General features: G+C 44.0%; 1 pseudogene; it reads right to left on the minus strand.

The window, feature by feature from the left end:
• Positions 1-670: 670 nt before the first annotated feature.
• LOC123096220 (O-methyltransferase ZRP4-like) lies at positions 671-14,810 on the minus strand (annotated as a pseudogene).
• Between the last annotated feature and the right edge of the window lie 1,488 nt (positions 14,811-16,298).

Below are 16,298 nucleotides of genomic sequence, written 5' to 3' on the forward strand. Positions count from 1 at the left end.
CGGGACTAGGAATCTTATTTTACTGTTTATTGTTCTACATGTGCATATGAGTTTTCCACTGAATCGCATATTGCAAGATCACAACAGTTATAGCATAGAATATAAACTCTAAATTATGAACACGAATATGTAATAATACAATATTATTGCCTCTAGGGCATACTTCCAATATAAATCTTGATGGTACGCGTTTGTTATGTCCTTCATTTTTCATGCCATGTTGTTATATGCCAGCTCTTGGGGTCTCGTTGTGTTTAGTTTCTTCCTATGCATATGCAGGGAAATTAGGAGAGAGGGATCACATAGATGAGCTACCAGCAAGCGCATCTCAGTGCGTCGGGTAGTGGTGCCCTCCCACATGTCGATGTGGCACGCCCACTTCATGAACTGCATCGGTGTTGGCGTATTCGTCGAGCCCGTCCATGTGGAGTGTGTTCACGAGGGGCAGGGTATTCTTGGAGTATGAAATTCATACAGGATTCATGTCTTTTGTGAGCAGGCTAACAATTTTGACTTACCACAGTGGGGTATTGTAATGTAGTCTTATTAGCTGAAAAGCTCACACCCCTCTTGGGAACACAACACCCCAAGGTATAAATTAGTACGAAGCACACATACTAGGAGTCTAGGACTCCAACAAAACATGCCTCACCAATCTAGTATCAAATGTTCATGGGTAAACCTCGATGATCGATCTCACACCTAGAATGGGCATGATTTTGTAGTCGTTGAATCCAGCCTCAAAGATTATCTTCTTCCACTCCTGCTCATCTCGCTCGACGCCGTTGATGAACATGATGAAAAGGTCAAACATGACTTGTGTCTCTTTGTGCTTCAGGTCCTACGGTCCTGCACCAACCACTATGTCGACAATTATCACCTTCCCTCCCGCATCTTTTGGCGCGATGGCTTTCTTGCAATTTTTTAGTATCTTGATGCAGTCCTCGTCACCCCAATCATGCATGACCCACTGAAATAGTTGAAGGCGGTGATGAACATTAATTCACAACATGCTAACTTTATAGCTATATCTTCCCCCAAATAGGACATTGTGATTGTAGACTCTAATGGAGCACTTTAGCTATATGTAAGTCGCTTGAAAATTGATTTTGTGTAAGTCGTATTGTTGGCCTTTGATTTTTGCTCCTTTTTTTCCTGCATTGGTTTGGGCTAGCTGACTGACCACATATTTAGGTCAGTCAATTCAATAACGGGCTGAAGCTCATTACCTTTGCGACCTAGCCCTCCCCTCCCTCCCTTTGTTCTTTTCTATTTTTCCTATTTTTATTTTTTCCTTCTATTTTTTTCTTTATTATTATTTGGTTTTTGTGTGGTTATTCTTGGGATGTTGGGCGAGTGCAAATGTATACGCACAAAATATATGTGAAAATGCACATTATATGATTATTCTGTGCATACTACAAAAAAAGTAATTTCACTGTAAAGTTGTGTCCAAGTTTTGTTTTTCCATTTTTTTGTTCTTAAAAAGTAATACCAATGCCGCTAGTCCATTGTTTCTTATAAATCTTCATTGTTTTGATTTTCGTTCTAGTTATTATCTTTCTTCTTTATGGGTAATACCAATGCCATTAATTCCTTCCTTATTAGAAAACTTCTTTTTGCGAAAATTCGACTATTATATACTTATTCTTACATATTTTAAAAAAGCACAAAATTGTGTATATTGTGTGCAAAAAAATTCTTTTTTTTCAATTTTTTTCATTTTCTTTCTTCATAAAGGGTAACACCAATGCTAGTAATTAAATTTTTTTAGAAAAACTTATTGGTCCAATTTTGTTTTAGTTTTTTAAAGGGTAATACCAATGTCACTAATTCAATTTTTTTCTTAGAATTTTTTTTTCAATTTTTTTTCATTTTATTTATTATGTAATTGTAATATCAATGCTGCTAATTCATTTCTTCTAGAATTATTTCTTCATTTTGCAAAAAACCGCACTATTATATGCTTATTCTTGCATATTTGGAAACATCGCAACTTTTGTGTATATTCTATGCAAATTTTGTCACTGTTTTTTATTTTTTATTTTTTTTTCTTATTAAATAGTAATACAAATGTCACTAATTCATGCTTCCTTAGAAAAGCTCATCATTTGATTTTATACTAAATCAGCGACAATTAATATGGATAGAAGGGAGTAGTTATTATTTCATTTTCTTTTTTCTTAAAGGGTAATACCAGAACCACTAATTGTTTATTTCCAATATCGTCATTTTGAGTTTTTATTTCATTTTTATTCTTCTTCAGAGGTAGTACCAAAACCACTAATTCATTCTTTCCTAGAAAACTCGTTACTTTGCTTTTGTTATAGTTTTATTCATGTTATTTCTTATTAAAAGGTAATACCAATGCCACTAATTCATTCCTTCTTAGAAAACTTTCTTGTTTTTTGATGAAATCCCACTATTGTATGTTTATCAATGCATATTTCAAAAAAGGCAGTTATGTGTATATTGTCTGCAAATTGTCATGTTTGTTATATTTTTTCATTTTCTTTTTTCTCAAAGTGTAATGCAAATGCCACTAATTCATTCTTCCTTAAAGAACCTCATTGTTTTGATTTTGATTTAGGTTTTATTTCAGTTCTTCTTAAATAGTAATACCAAAGCCACTAACTCATTCTGTCTTAAAAAACTTCATTATTTTGATTTTTAGTCTTATTTTGTTTTCTTCTTCTTTAATGGTAATATCAATGCCACTAATTCATTTCTTCTTAGGATACTTCCCCCTTTTGTGAAAATTTCTCTATTATATGCTTATTCTTTTATATTATAAAGAAATCACAATTTATGTGTAAATTGTGTCCAAATTTGGCCCTTTTTGTTTTAGTTTATTTTTATTTTCTTTCGTCTTGAAGGGTTAGTTTTGTATTTGCTTTTATTTTTTTTATTTTTTCACTGGGTATTGCATGCATGTGCTTGGGGTACTCCTATATATCCATCACGAAAGCCCTAGCCGTGGGTTTTTTTCCCTTGCAAAAAAAGGTGGACTAATGACAATGCACGTGGGATCCTTCCATACATGACATGAGAAGTACTCCCTCAGTTTCTTTTTAGTCTGCATATAAGATTTGGTCAAAGTTAATCTTTGTTAACTTTGACTAAATTTATAGAAAAAACTATCAAGATTCATAATATGAAATCAATATTATTAGATGCATCATGAAATTATTTTTCATACCATATAGTTTTAGTACTGTAGATGTTGACATTTTTCCTTACAAAGTTGGTCACACTTTATAAAGTGTGACTTTGACTACATCTTATATGCAGATAAAAAGAAACGAGTGAGTACTAGCAAACATGCACTACATGTCGTATTCTGCAAGTAACAAACATGCACTGCATTCCAGCTCCATACTGATGCTTATGCTTTTTTCCCATTAGATGCTTATATGCTTTTTTGTCGTTGCATAGTAGGACCAGTGGTAAAATAATAGATGTAAGAAACATGGTGAGTAGTTGGCTGATTTTTGAGTTGTGTGTTATCTCTTTTTTTATATGAGCTACATGGATGGGGATGTGTTGCATTTGTCCTCCACATACGTACATACTCCCTCCGTTCCTAAATATATGTCTTTGAAGAGATTCCACTAAGTGGACTACATACGGAGCAAAATGAATGAATCTAAACTTAAAATGCATCTATATACATCCGTATGCGGTTTATGTTGGAAATATGCCCTAGAGGCAATAATAAAGTGATTATCATTATATTTCCTTGTTCATGATAATTGTCTATTATTCATGCTATAATTGTGTTATCCGGAAATCATAATACATGTCTGAATAAATAAGACCACAACATGTCCCTAGTAAGCCTCTAGTTTACTAGCTCGTTGATCAACAGATAGTCATGGTTTCCTGACTATGGACATTGGATGTCGTTGATAACGGGATCACATCATTAGGAGAATGATGTGATGGACAAGACCCAATCCTAAGCATAGCACAAGATCGTGTAGTTCGTTTGCTAGAGCTTTTCCAATGTCAAGTATCATTTCCTTAGACCATGAGATCATGTAACTCCTGGATACTGTAGGAGTGCTTTGGGTGTACCAAACGTCACAACGTAACTGCGTGACTATAAAGGTATACTACGAGTATCCCCGAAAGTATCTATTGGGTTAACACGGATCGAGACTGGGATTTGTCACTCCATATGACAGAGAGGTATCTCTGGGCCCACTCGGTAATGCATCATCATAATGAGCTCAATGTGACCAAGTGTTTGGTCACAGGATCATGCATTACAGTACGAGTAAAGTGACTTGCCGGTAACGAGATTGAACGAGGTATTGGGATACTGACGATCGAATCTCGGGCAAGTGACGTACTGATTGACAAAGGGAATTGTATACGGGGTTACTCGAATCCTCGACATCGTGGTTCATCCGATGAGATCATCGTGGAACATGTGGGAGCCAACATGGGTATCCAGATCCTACTGTTGGTTATTGGCCGGAGAGTTGTCTCAGTCATGTCTGCGTGATTCCCGAACCCATAGGGTCTGCACACTTAAGGTTCGGTGAGGCTAGGGTTGTAGAGATATTAGTATGCGGAAACCCGAAAGTTGTTCGGAGTCTCGGATGAGATCCCGGACGTCACGAGGAGTTCCGTAATGGTCCGGAGGTAAAGAATTCTATATAGGAAGTCCAGTTTCGGCCACCGTGAAAGTTTCGGGGTCACCGGTATTGTACCGGGACCACCGGAAGGGTCCCGGGGGTCCACCGGATGGGGCCACCTATCCCGGAGGGCCACGTGGGCTGAAAGGGGAAAGGAACCAGCCCCTGGTGGGCTGGTGTGCCCCCCCTTGGGCCTCCCCTGCGCCTAGGGTTGGAAGCCCTAGGGGTGGGTGGGGCGCCCCACTTGACTTGAGGGGCAAGTTCCCCCCCCCCTAGGCCGCCGCCCCCCCTTGGAGATGGGATCTCTAGGGCCGGCGCACCCCCTAGGCCCCCTATATAAATAGGGGGGAGGGAGGGAAGCCACACCCTAGTCCCTGGCGCCTCCCTCTCCCCCCGTACCACCTCTCCCTCTCGCTGAGCTTGGCGAAGCCCTGCCGAGATCACCGCTGCTTCCACCACCACGCCGTCGTGCTGCTGGATCTCCATCAACCTCTCCTTCGCCCTTGCTGGATCAAGAAGTAGGAGACGTATTCCCCAACCATACGTGTGTTGAACGCGGAGGTGCTGCCCGTTCAGCACTAGGATCATCGGTGATTTGGATCACGACGAGTATGACTCCCTCAACCCCGTTCTCTTGAATGCTTCCGCTCGTAATCTACAAAGGTTGTGATGAATGATATATATGTGATGTATGAGATCATGTTCTTGTAATAGGAATCACGACATGCATGTCAATGAGTATGACAACCGGCAGGAGCCATAGGAGTTTTCTTAATTATTGTATGACCTGCGTGTCAATGATTAAACGCCATGTAATTACTTTACTTTATTGCTAAACCGTTAGCCATAGTAGTAGAAGTAATAGTTAGCGAGCAACTTCATGGAGACACGATGATGGAGATCATGATGATGGAGATCATGGTGTCATGCTGGTGACGAAGATGATCATGGAGCCTCGAAGATGGAGATCAAAGGAGCTATATGATATTGGCCATATCATGTCACTATTTGATTGCATGTGATGTTTATCATGTTTTTGCATCTTATTTGCTCAGAACGACGGTAGTAAATAAGATGATCCCTCATAATAATTTCAAGAAAGTGTTCCCCCTAACTGTGCGCCGTTGCGAAAGTTCATTGTTTCGAAGCACCATGTGATGATCTGGTGTGATACATTCCAACGTCTACATACAACGGGTGTAAGACAGATTTACGTATGCAAAACACTTCGGTTAACTTGACGAGCCTAGCATGTACAGACATGGCCTCGGAACACAAGAGACCGAAAGGTCGAACATGAGTCGTATGGAAGATACGATCAACATGAAGATGTTCACCGATGATGACTAGTCCGTCTCATGTGATGATCAGACACGGCCTAGTTGACTCGGATCATGTATCACTTAGATGACTAGAGGGATGTCTGATCTGAGTGGGAGTTCATTAAATAATTTGATTATATGAACTTAATTATCATGAACTTAGTCTTAAAACCTTTGCAAAAATGTCTTGTAGATCAAATGGCCAACGCTCATGTCAACCTCAACTTCAACGTGTTCCTAGAGAAAACCAAGCTGAAAGATGATGGCAGCAACTATTCGGACTAGGTCCGGAACCTGAGGATCATACTCATAGCTGCCAAGAAAGAATATGTCCTAGAAGGACCGCTAGGTGAAGCACCCATCCCAGAGAACCAAGACGTTATGAACGCTTGGCAGTCACGTGCTGATGATTTCTCCCTCGTTCAGTGCGGCATGCTTTACAGCTTAGAACCGGGGCTCAAAAAGCGTTTTGAGCAACAGGGAGCATAGGAGATGTTCGAAGAGCTGAAAATGGTTTTCCAAACTCATGCCCGGGTTGAGAGATATGAAGTCTCCAACAAGTTCTATAGTTGTAAGATGGAGGAAAATGGTTCTGTTAGTGAGCACATACTCAAAATGTCTGGGTTGCACAACCGCTTGTCCCAGCTGGACATTAACCTCCTGGACGAGGCGGTCATTGACAGAATCCTTCAGTTGCTCCCAGCTAGCTACAAGAGCTTTGTGATGAACTACAATATGCAGGGGATGGTGAAAACTATTCCTGATGTATTTTCAATGCTGAAATCAGCAGAGGTGGAAATCAAAAAGGAGCATCAAGTGTTGATGGTCAATAAAATCACTAGTTTCAAGAAAGGCAAGGGTAAGAAGAACTTCAAGAAGGACGGCAAGGGAGTTGCCGCGCCCGGTAAGCTAGTTACCGAGAAGAAGCCAAAGAATGGACCCAAGCCTGAGACTGAGTGCTTTTATTGCAAAGGGAAGGTCACTGGAAGCGGAACTGCCCCAAATACTTAGCGGACAAGAAGGCCGGCAACACTAAAGGTATATGTGATATACATGTAATTGATGTGTACCTTACCAGTACTCGTAGTAGCTCCTGGGTATTTGATACCGGTGCGGTTGCTCATATTTGTAACTGAAAGAAGGAGCTGCGGAATAAGCGGAGACTGGCGAAGGACGAGGTGATGATGCGTGTCGGGAATGGTTCCATGGTCGATGTGATCGCCGTCGGCACGCTACCTCTACATTTACCTACGGGGTTAGTTTTAAACCTCAATAATTGTTATTTAGTGTCAGCTTTGAGCATGAACATTGTATCTGGATCTCGTTTAATACGAGATGGCTACTCATTTAAATCCGAGAATAATGGTTGTTCTATTTATATGAGAGATATGTTTTATGGTCATGCCCCGCTGGTCAATGGTTTATTCTTAATGAATCTCGAACGTGATGTTACACATATTCATAGTGTGAATACCAAAAGATGTAAGATTGATAATGATAGTCCCACATATCTGGGGCACTGCCGCCTTGGTCACATTGGTGTCAAACACATGAAGAAGCTCCATACAGATGGACTTTTGGAGTCCCTTGATTTTGAATCATTTGACACATGCGAACCATGCCTCATGAGTAAAATGACCAAGACCCCGTTCTCCGGAATAGTGGAGCGAGCAACCAACTTATTGGAAATTATACATACTGATGTGTGCGGTCCAATGAGCGTTGAGGCTCGCGGAGGCTATCATTATGTTCTCACCCTCACTGATGACTTGAGTAGATATGGGTATGTCTACTTGATGAAACACAAGTCTAAGACCTTTGAAAAGTTCAAGGAATTTCAGAATTAGGTAGAGAATCAACGTGACCGAAAAATAAAGTTCTTACGATCAGATCGTGGAGGAGAATATTTAAGTCATGAATTTGATACGCACTTAAGGAAATGTGGAATCGTTTCACAACTCACGCCGCCTGGAACACCTCAGCGTAACGGCGTGTCCGAATGTCGTAATCGCACTTTATTGGATATGGTGCGATCTATGATGTCTCTTACCGATTTACCGCTATCATTTTGGGGATACGCTTTAGAGACAGCTACATTCACTTTAAATAGGGCACCATCTAAATCCGTTGAGATGACACCGTATGAAATATGGTTTGGGAAGAAACCTAAGCTGACGTTTCTAAAAGTTTGGGGATGCGATGCTTATGTCAAGAAACTTCAACCTGAAAAGCTCGAACCCAAGTTGGAAAAATGCGTCTTCATAGGATACCTTGAGGAAATCATTGGGTATACCTTCTACCTCAGATCCGAAGGCAAGATCTTTGTTGCCAAGAACGGGTCCTTTCTGGAGAAAGAGTTTCTCTCAAAAGAAGTAAGTGGGAGGAAAGTGGAACTTGATGAAGTACTACCTCTTGAACCGGTAAGTAGTGCAGCTCAAGAAGATGTTCCTGTGGTGCCTACACCGACTAGAGAGGAAATTAATGATGATGATCAAGGTACTTTGGATCAAGTTTCTACTGAACTTCGTAGGTCCACAAGGACACGTTCCACACCAGAGTGGTATGGCAACCCTGTCCTGGAAATCATGTTGTTAGACAACGGTGAACCTTCGAACTATGAAGAAGCAATGGCAGGCCCAGATTCCAACAAATGGCTTGAAGCCATGCAATCCGAGATAGCATCCATGCCTGAAAACAAAGTGTGGACTTTGACAGACTTGCCCCACGATCGGCGAGCGATAGAGAACAAATGGATCTTTAAGAAGAAGACAGACGCGGATGGTAATGTTACCATCTATAAAGCTCGACTTGTCGCTAAGGGTTATCGGCATGTTCAAGGGGTTGACTACGATGAGACTTTCTCTCCCGTGGCGAAGCTGAAGTCTGTCCGAATCATGTTAGCAATTGCCGCATACTATGATTATGAGATATGGCAAATGGGCGTCAAAACGACATTCCTTAATGGCTATCTTAAGGAAGAACTGTATATGATGGAGCCGGAAGGTTTTGTTGATCCTGAGAATGCTAACAAGGTATGCAAGCTCCAGCGATCCATTTACGGGCTGGTGCAAGCATCTCGGAGTTGGAACATTTGCTTTGATGAGATGATCAAAGCGTCTGGGTTTATGCAGACTTATGGAGAAGCCTGCGTTTACAAGAAAGTGAGTGGGAGCTCTGTAGCATTTCTCATAATATATGTGCATGACATACTTTTGATGGGAAATGATTTAGAACTTTTGGACAGCATTAAGGCCTACTTGAATAAGTGTTTTTCAATGAAGGACCTTGGAGAAGCTGCTTACATATTAGGCATCAAGATCTATAGAGATAGATCGAGACGCCTCATAGGTCTTTCACAAAGCACATACCTTGATAAGATATTGAAGAAGTTCAACATGGATCAGTCCAAGAAGGGGTTCTTGCCTGTGTTGCAAGGTGTGAAATTGAGCTCGGCTCAATGTCCGACCACGGCAGAATATAGAGAAAAGATGAGTGTCCTCCCCTATGCCTCAGCCATAGGCTCTATCATGTATGCCATGCTGTGTACCAGACCTGATGTAAACCTTGCCGTAAGTTTGGTAGGAAGGTACCAAAGTAATCCCAGCATGGAACACTGGACAGCGGTCAAGAATATCTTGAAGTACCTGAAAAGGACTAAGGATATGTTTCTCGTTTATGGAGGTGACGAAGGGCTCGTCGTAAAGGGTTACGTAGACGCTAGCTTCGACATAGATCTGGATGACTCTAAGGCACAAACTGGATACGTGTATATTTTGAATGGAGGGGTAGTAAGCTGGTGCAGTTGCAAGCAGAGCGTCGTGGCGGGATCTACATGTGAAGCGGAGTACATGGCAGCCTCGGAGGCAGCGCATGAAGCAATCTAGATGAAGGAGTTCATCACCGACCTAGGAGTCATACCCAATGCGTCGGGGCCAATCACCCTCTTCTGTGACAACACTGGAGCTATTGCCCTTGCCAAGGAGCCCAGGTTTCACAAGAATACAAGGCACATGAAGCGTCGCTTCAACTCCATTCATGAAAATGTTCAAGATGGAGACATAGATATTTGCAAAGTGCATACGGATCTGAATGTCGCGGATCCATTGACTAAACCTCTTCCGCGAGCAAAACATGATCAACACCAGAACTCTATGGGTGTTCGATTCATCACAATGTAACTAGATTATTGACTCTAGTGCAAGTGGGAGACTGTTGGAAATATGCCCTAGAGGCAATAATAAAGTGATTATTATTATATTTCCTTGTTCATGATAATTGTCTATTATTCATGCTATAATTGTGTTATCCGGAAATCGTAATACATGTGTGAATAAATAAGACCACAACACGTCCCTAGTAAGCCTCTAGTTGACTAGCTCATTGATCAACAGATAGTCATGGTTTCTTGACTATGGACATTGGATGTCGTTGATAACGGGATCACATCATTAGGAGAATGATGTGATGGACAAGACCCAATCCTAAGCATAGCACAAGATCATGTAGTTCGTTTGCTAGAGCTTTTCCAATGTCAAGTATCATTTCCTTAGACCATGAGATCGTGTAACTCCCGGATACCGTAGCAGTGCTTTGGGTGTACCAAACGTCACAACGTAACTGGGTGACTATAAAGGTATACTACGGGTATCCCCGAAAGTATCTGTTGGGTTGACACGGATCGAGACTGGGATTTGTCACTCCGTATGACGGAGAGGTATCTCTGGGCCCACTCGGTAATGCATCATCATAATGAGCTCAATGTGACCAAGTGTTTGGTCATGGGATCATGCATTACAGTATGAGTAAAGTGACTTGCCAGTAACGAGATTGAACGAGGTATTGGGATACTGACGATCGAATCTCGGGCAAGTAACGTACCGATTGACAAAGGGAATTCTATACGGGGTTACTCGAATCCTCGACATCGTGGTTCATCCAATGTGATCATCGTGGAACATGTTGGAGCCAACATGGGTATCCAGATCCTGCTGTTGGTTATTGGCCGGAGAGCTGTCTCGGTCATGTCTGCGTGATTCTCGAACCTGTAGGGTCTACACACGTAAGGGTCGGTGACGCTAGGGTTGTAGAGATATTAGTAAGCGGAAACTCGAAAGTTTTTCAGAGTCCCTGATGAGATCCCGGACGTCACGAGGAGTTCCGGAATGGTCCAGAGGTAAAGAATTCTATATAGGAAGTCCAGTTTCGGCCACCGGGAAAGTTTTGGGGGTCATCGGTATTGTACCGGGACCACCGGAAGGGTCCCGGGGGTCCACCGGGTGGGGCCACCTATCCCGGAGGGCAACTTGGGCTGAAAGGGGAAAGGAACGAGCCCCTGGTGGGCTGGTGCGCCCCCCCTTGGGCCTCCCCTGTGCCTAGGGTTGGAAACCCTAGGGGTGGGGGGCGCCCCACTTGACTTGGGGGCAATTTCCCCCCCCCCTAGCCCCCCCCCCCTTGGAGATGGGATCTCCAGGGCCGGCGCACCCCCTAGGCCCCCTATATAAAGAGGGGGGAGGGAGGGCAGTCGCACCCTAGTCCCTGGCGCCTCCCTCTCCCCCCGTACCACCTCTCCCTCTCGCTGAGCTTGGCGAAGCCCTGCCGAGATCACCGCTGCTTCCACCACCACGCCGTCGTGCTACTGGATCTCCATCAACCTCTCCTTCCCCCTTGCTGGATGAAGAAGGAGGAGACGTCTTCCCCAACCGTACGTGTGTTGAACGCGGAGGTGCTTCCCGTTCAGCACTAGGATCATCGGTGATTTGGATCACGACGAGTACGACTCCCTCAACCCCGTTCTCTTGAACGCTTCCGCTCGCGATCTACAAGGGTAAGTAGATGCACTACTCTCTCTCGTTGCTAGATGAACTCCATAGATTGATCTTGGTGAAGCATAGAAAAATTTATTTTCTGCAACGTTCCCCAACAGTTTATAGTGGAATCTCTACGAATACTTACATTTAGGAAAGGAGGGAGTACATACTATGCATGCTTGTTACATATAAGCATGCAGTTATATAGACACGTCTCTAGCTAAAGTCCATCGGGTTTTTCTCTCCCTGGCGGCTGGAACCCTATCCGCCGCCAGGAGAGGCCATCTTTCAGCGCTGTCCTCGGGAGGCTCCCCTCCGCCGGTGACCTCGGTCGTCGGTGGTAGGGGGGAGCCGGATCCATGCGTGCGAATCATTTTTACTCCCTTGTAATCTAGGTTATTAGGTTGTTCATCGCCTTGGCTTCGGCGGCGATGATGACGCCACTGAATAAAGATTCTTCGAATTATTTCCTGACGAGGCCATCAGTCCTATGGGTGGGGATGAACTTGGAAATCAGTCTGTTCAAGCAAGGATGGTGTGGCGGCGGCGGCATCCTCGTGGTGGACCTGTGTCCTCGAGATCCGCCGTTGCGACGGCATTTGCTCCAGCATTGGGGCGGAACTTGGAACGTAGGCCAAGAGCGGATGCAGATTGTGGTCTGCATCGACGACATCTGGAAGACGGAACGTGTGCTGGGTTCGTGGTTCGTGGATGGCAAATATGGTTTCCTCTTTCAGCGTCTTAGTCGTGGTGGAGTGCCAGATCTGGAGTTTGATGGCGTGTTCGGAGTGTTGCCCCGGTCTGATTCGTTCAACGGCAATGGCTTCTCTTTTGGTGAGCCACCTTGGAGGTCTGCAAAGCTGCATATCAGCGATGGAACCCCGTCGAGCTCGGGTGAGGAGGTGATCCGTTATTCTTTTCTTCGGTGGCTGTTGTGGTGGTGCCGGAGGCAAGTGATGGGCGTTGGTGTCAAGCTCAAAGATGTTGTACTATCTTTTCAGTTTTGTCATGTCGGTCCTTACATGAATTTTACTTTGTTCTTTATAATATACTAGCAAAAGAGCTAGTGCGTTGCAACGGGAGAGAAAACATAACACACACTCTTAACCCAAAAACCATCACCCAAGACCAAAATAGGTTCATTTCCTTTTTTGGCGAGGCATCATATTTGTGTTGCCGCTTATCCTCCTTCTCACCCTCACAGGCGATGGCCTCGATGTTCACACAAAACAAAAAAAACATGTTTGAATATGTTTAATCCTAAGGCGTCTCTCTCTCCCTCTCTCCTCCCTCTCCCTCCCTCCCCCCTCTTTCTCGCTTTCTCTCACTCTCGCGAAGAGAAATCTGTTGTTTTCCCCTGCGAAAATTTTCAGAGGTACGCATGTGTAGTTATTGATGTTTTCTTTTCCCTATATTGTTATAGTGGGGTGTTTATTTGCAATCCGGGTCGCCGGCGGTACGAAGGGAAAACGAATCTTACGCTATAAATTATAAGATTGCTCCCATAAAGATATTTTAAAAATATTAAACAGGTAAAATTAACATCATTAGATTCCACATATTTTTCTAATAAAATTTCATATATAATATGTTAAAATCGAAGTTACGGTTAAAAAGATACGGATAATTTAGAAAATCATTTATTTGACTTAAATATATTCCAAAATAATATTTAAAAATACTTAACAGGTGAAAATAATCTCATATTCATATTCTACATATTTTTCTAATCAAATTTCATATATAACATGTTCAAATCGAAGTTACGGTTTAAAAGATATGGATGATTTAAAAAAACATTGTTTGACTTAAATATGATCCGCGGATAAATTACCTAAAACATCAGGGGAGGTTCGAAAAATGTAAAATAACGGTTCGGATGTGACTTAAATCCGGATGGCGGGTTGATTTCAACAAAACACAGGGACTTCTATGTAAAATATGAAAAAACAATTCGTTTTAACTTAAAACAGGACTGCAGGTAGAATTCTCTGAAATAGAGGGGCTTTTCTAAAAAATGCCTTGATGGACGAAAGAAACCAGATTTGCTTTATTATTAGGTAAAGATAAAGAAATGAGACACGTATTACCATAAAAAATGCAGTTATATAGACGGCAATTAAGTTTATGTACGGGTTGCCAATTAGGAATTGACGCGGCAACAACATGAAGGGGACTAAGTGTTGCATGTATCAGCTCTAGTTGCTCCCCAAACGGAGTGCCAATATTGTGAAAACTTGTTGACGCACCTTGAGGAAGACAGCATCAGCCGGTGGAACACTCTCAAACATGTCGCCGGCGATGTACTCCACGTCGCTACCGCTCGGAGCCTTGGCGACGACGTGGGCGAGGTCCATCACGCTACACTTCACGTCCGGGAACGCATTCGAGAAGGCTTGTGCCGCTCCACCGTGCCCCCCGGCGATGTCGACCAGGGAGCCTATCCCTTGGAAGACAGCGCCGCACTCCCTGATGGCGATGTCCATGAGGAAGCTATTGTCGAAGACCATGCCGACTTTGACGAGCGCGTTGTACGCCGGGTCGTGGTCGACCAGCTCCCAGAAGGTCTTGCCGTGCTTCAGCTTGAAGAGGTCCGGCTCTGACAGCTCGTGCTGGAACCAAGTCCCGAGGTTGGAGAACGGGGGGACGAGGTTGGTGTGGAGCAGCATCTTCGTGATGTGGACCATGTTCACCGAGGCTGAGCAGACGAGGAGATGGGACGCCGACGTCAGCGCGTAGACGGCCTCGCCCTCAACGCAGTCGTCCCTGGGGTGGTCGAAGCTGAAGATGTCGGAGATGACAAGCACACGCATGAGGAGGCGCAGGCAGGAGATCTTGGTCGGGTGGAGCGTGGCCGTGGCGGCAATCTGGGAGGGGGTGGCGGCGCCGCCATGGCGGTGGATGGCGTCGGCAATACCGAGGTCTAGGGCAGACTTGAGAGCCATGGACTTGACGTAGCTGAAGGTGTGGTGCCAAAGCTCGAGCTTGGCATCCGGCAAGCCCTGGTCGAGGATGTGCTGCTCCCGGGTAGGCGCCATTGGTACTGTTCTTGATCAGATGTGGCTTTTATGGGTGGACTAGGCAGAGAAGAGAACACTCTCTATTTAGTATTTATAGACGGGTTTCAGAATTACTTAGAATGGGCCGACCGGCTAAAATTTACACGCCTCGGCAACTCACACGTTCAGTAGTCCCACATCATGGAAGCCTCCTGTTTACCTTACCCTCCGTCTGCCTTATCTCTTGGACCCAAATATCTTGCTGACATTGTCAGGGAAGCCACCCTCAAGCGAACCATTGGCGAATGTCTTCTTATTGTTTCGCCCTCTACCGGATACACGGGACCTCCCATGCATGCATTTCTATCCCCATGTAATACTGTATAAGGGGATCTACCTGATCTGATGAAACGTTTTTCCCCGAAACCCTAATACGCTCTAGCCGCGCCAGGGGCGACTAGGGTTTTGAACATGGAACAAGGGTTCCGCCCGGAGATTTATCGCCGGGGCAGATCGAGCTTGCTTGCTCGCGCTTGAGGATGGCTATGGCGAACGCCTCGGCGGGGGTGGGACAAGAGAGGATGGCCAGATGGGCCGAGAAGCCAGGAAGAAACTAGAGGAAGCTTTGAGCAAACTAGACATATATGAAGAAGAGGCGACCCCTCTGGTGATCGGTGATCGCACTGATGGTGGTCCGGTGAAGTGGTTATTGGCTGGTAAAATTCTTCACAGAAATCAATTTCATATTCATACTATCACCAATGCACTCCGACCAGCGTGGGGAAACCTGCGAGGACTGAAGTTCAGATCGGTTGGTTTCAACAAGTTTGTGGCTGAATTTGAGAATGAGAGGGATAGAGATCGTGTCTGGGGTGGATCACCATGGCATATTAACAAGAACGCCGTGGTGCTTGTGGAGTTGGATGACTGCATGCGGCCAGATGAACTTAAATTTGATCGTCTGCAGATTTGGGCTAGGGTTGTTGATCTTCCCTATAATTTGAGAGATGAATCATGGTGGAAACCAATTGCTAAACAGATGGACAAGAATGCCCAGTCTGTTACCTTTGAGCATAATGGTGGTTTTCTGCGTGCAAGGATCTCCATTGATGTAGAAAAGCCACTTAGGAGATGGATTCTGATTGATTCTGCCAGGAGGAAGCAAGTGGATATGTATGACATTCAATATGAGCAAGTACCCTATTTTTGTTTCTCCTGTGGAAAGTTGGGTCATTCGGATCTATACTGTCCAACGCCGGGGTCCAGGGACGAGAACGGTAACCTCCCATTTGGACCAAAGCTGTGAGCGCTAGAGGATTTCAGGAAGCCAGCGAGTTCAGAGAATTCTTCTAGGGAACATAATACAAGTAACAAAACCAGGAACTCGAGTACTGTGAAAGAGTCGGGAGAGGAAGTGAATTCCCCTGTCAAGAATAAGAAACAGCAGAAGCGTAAGGATACCCCAAATCAGGTGTATAGGCCGATTGCAAAAACCACCATGCTGCTTACTGATGGAGGGGAAGGGGA

This window comes from Triticum aestivum, chromosome 1B (assembly GCF_018294505.1).
Source record: "Triticum aestivum cultivar Chinese Spring chromosome 1B, IWGSC CS RefSeq v2.1, whole genome shotgun sequence".
NCBI lineage: Eukaryota > Viridiplantae > Streptophyta > Magnoliopsida > Poales > Poaceae > Triticum > Triticum aestivum.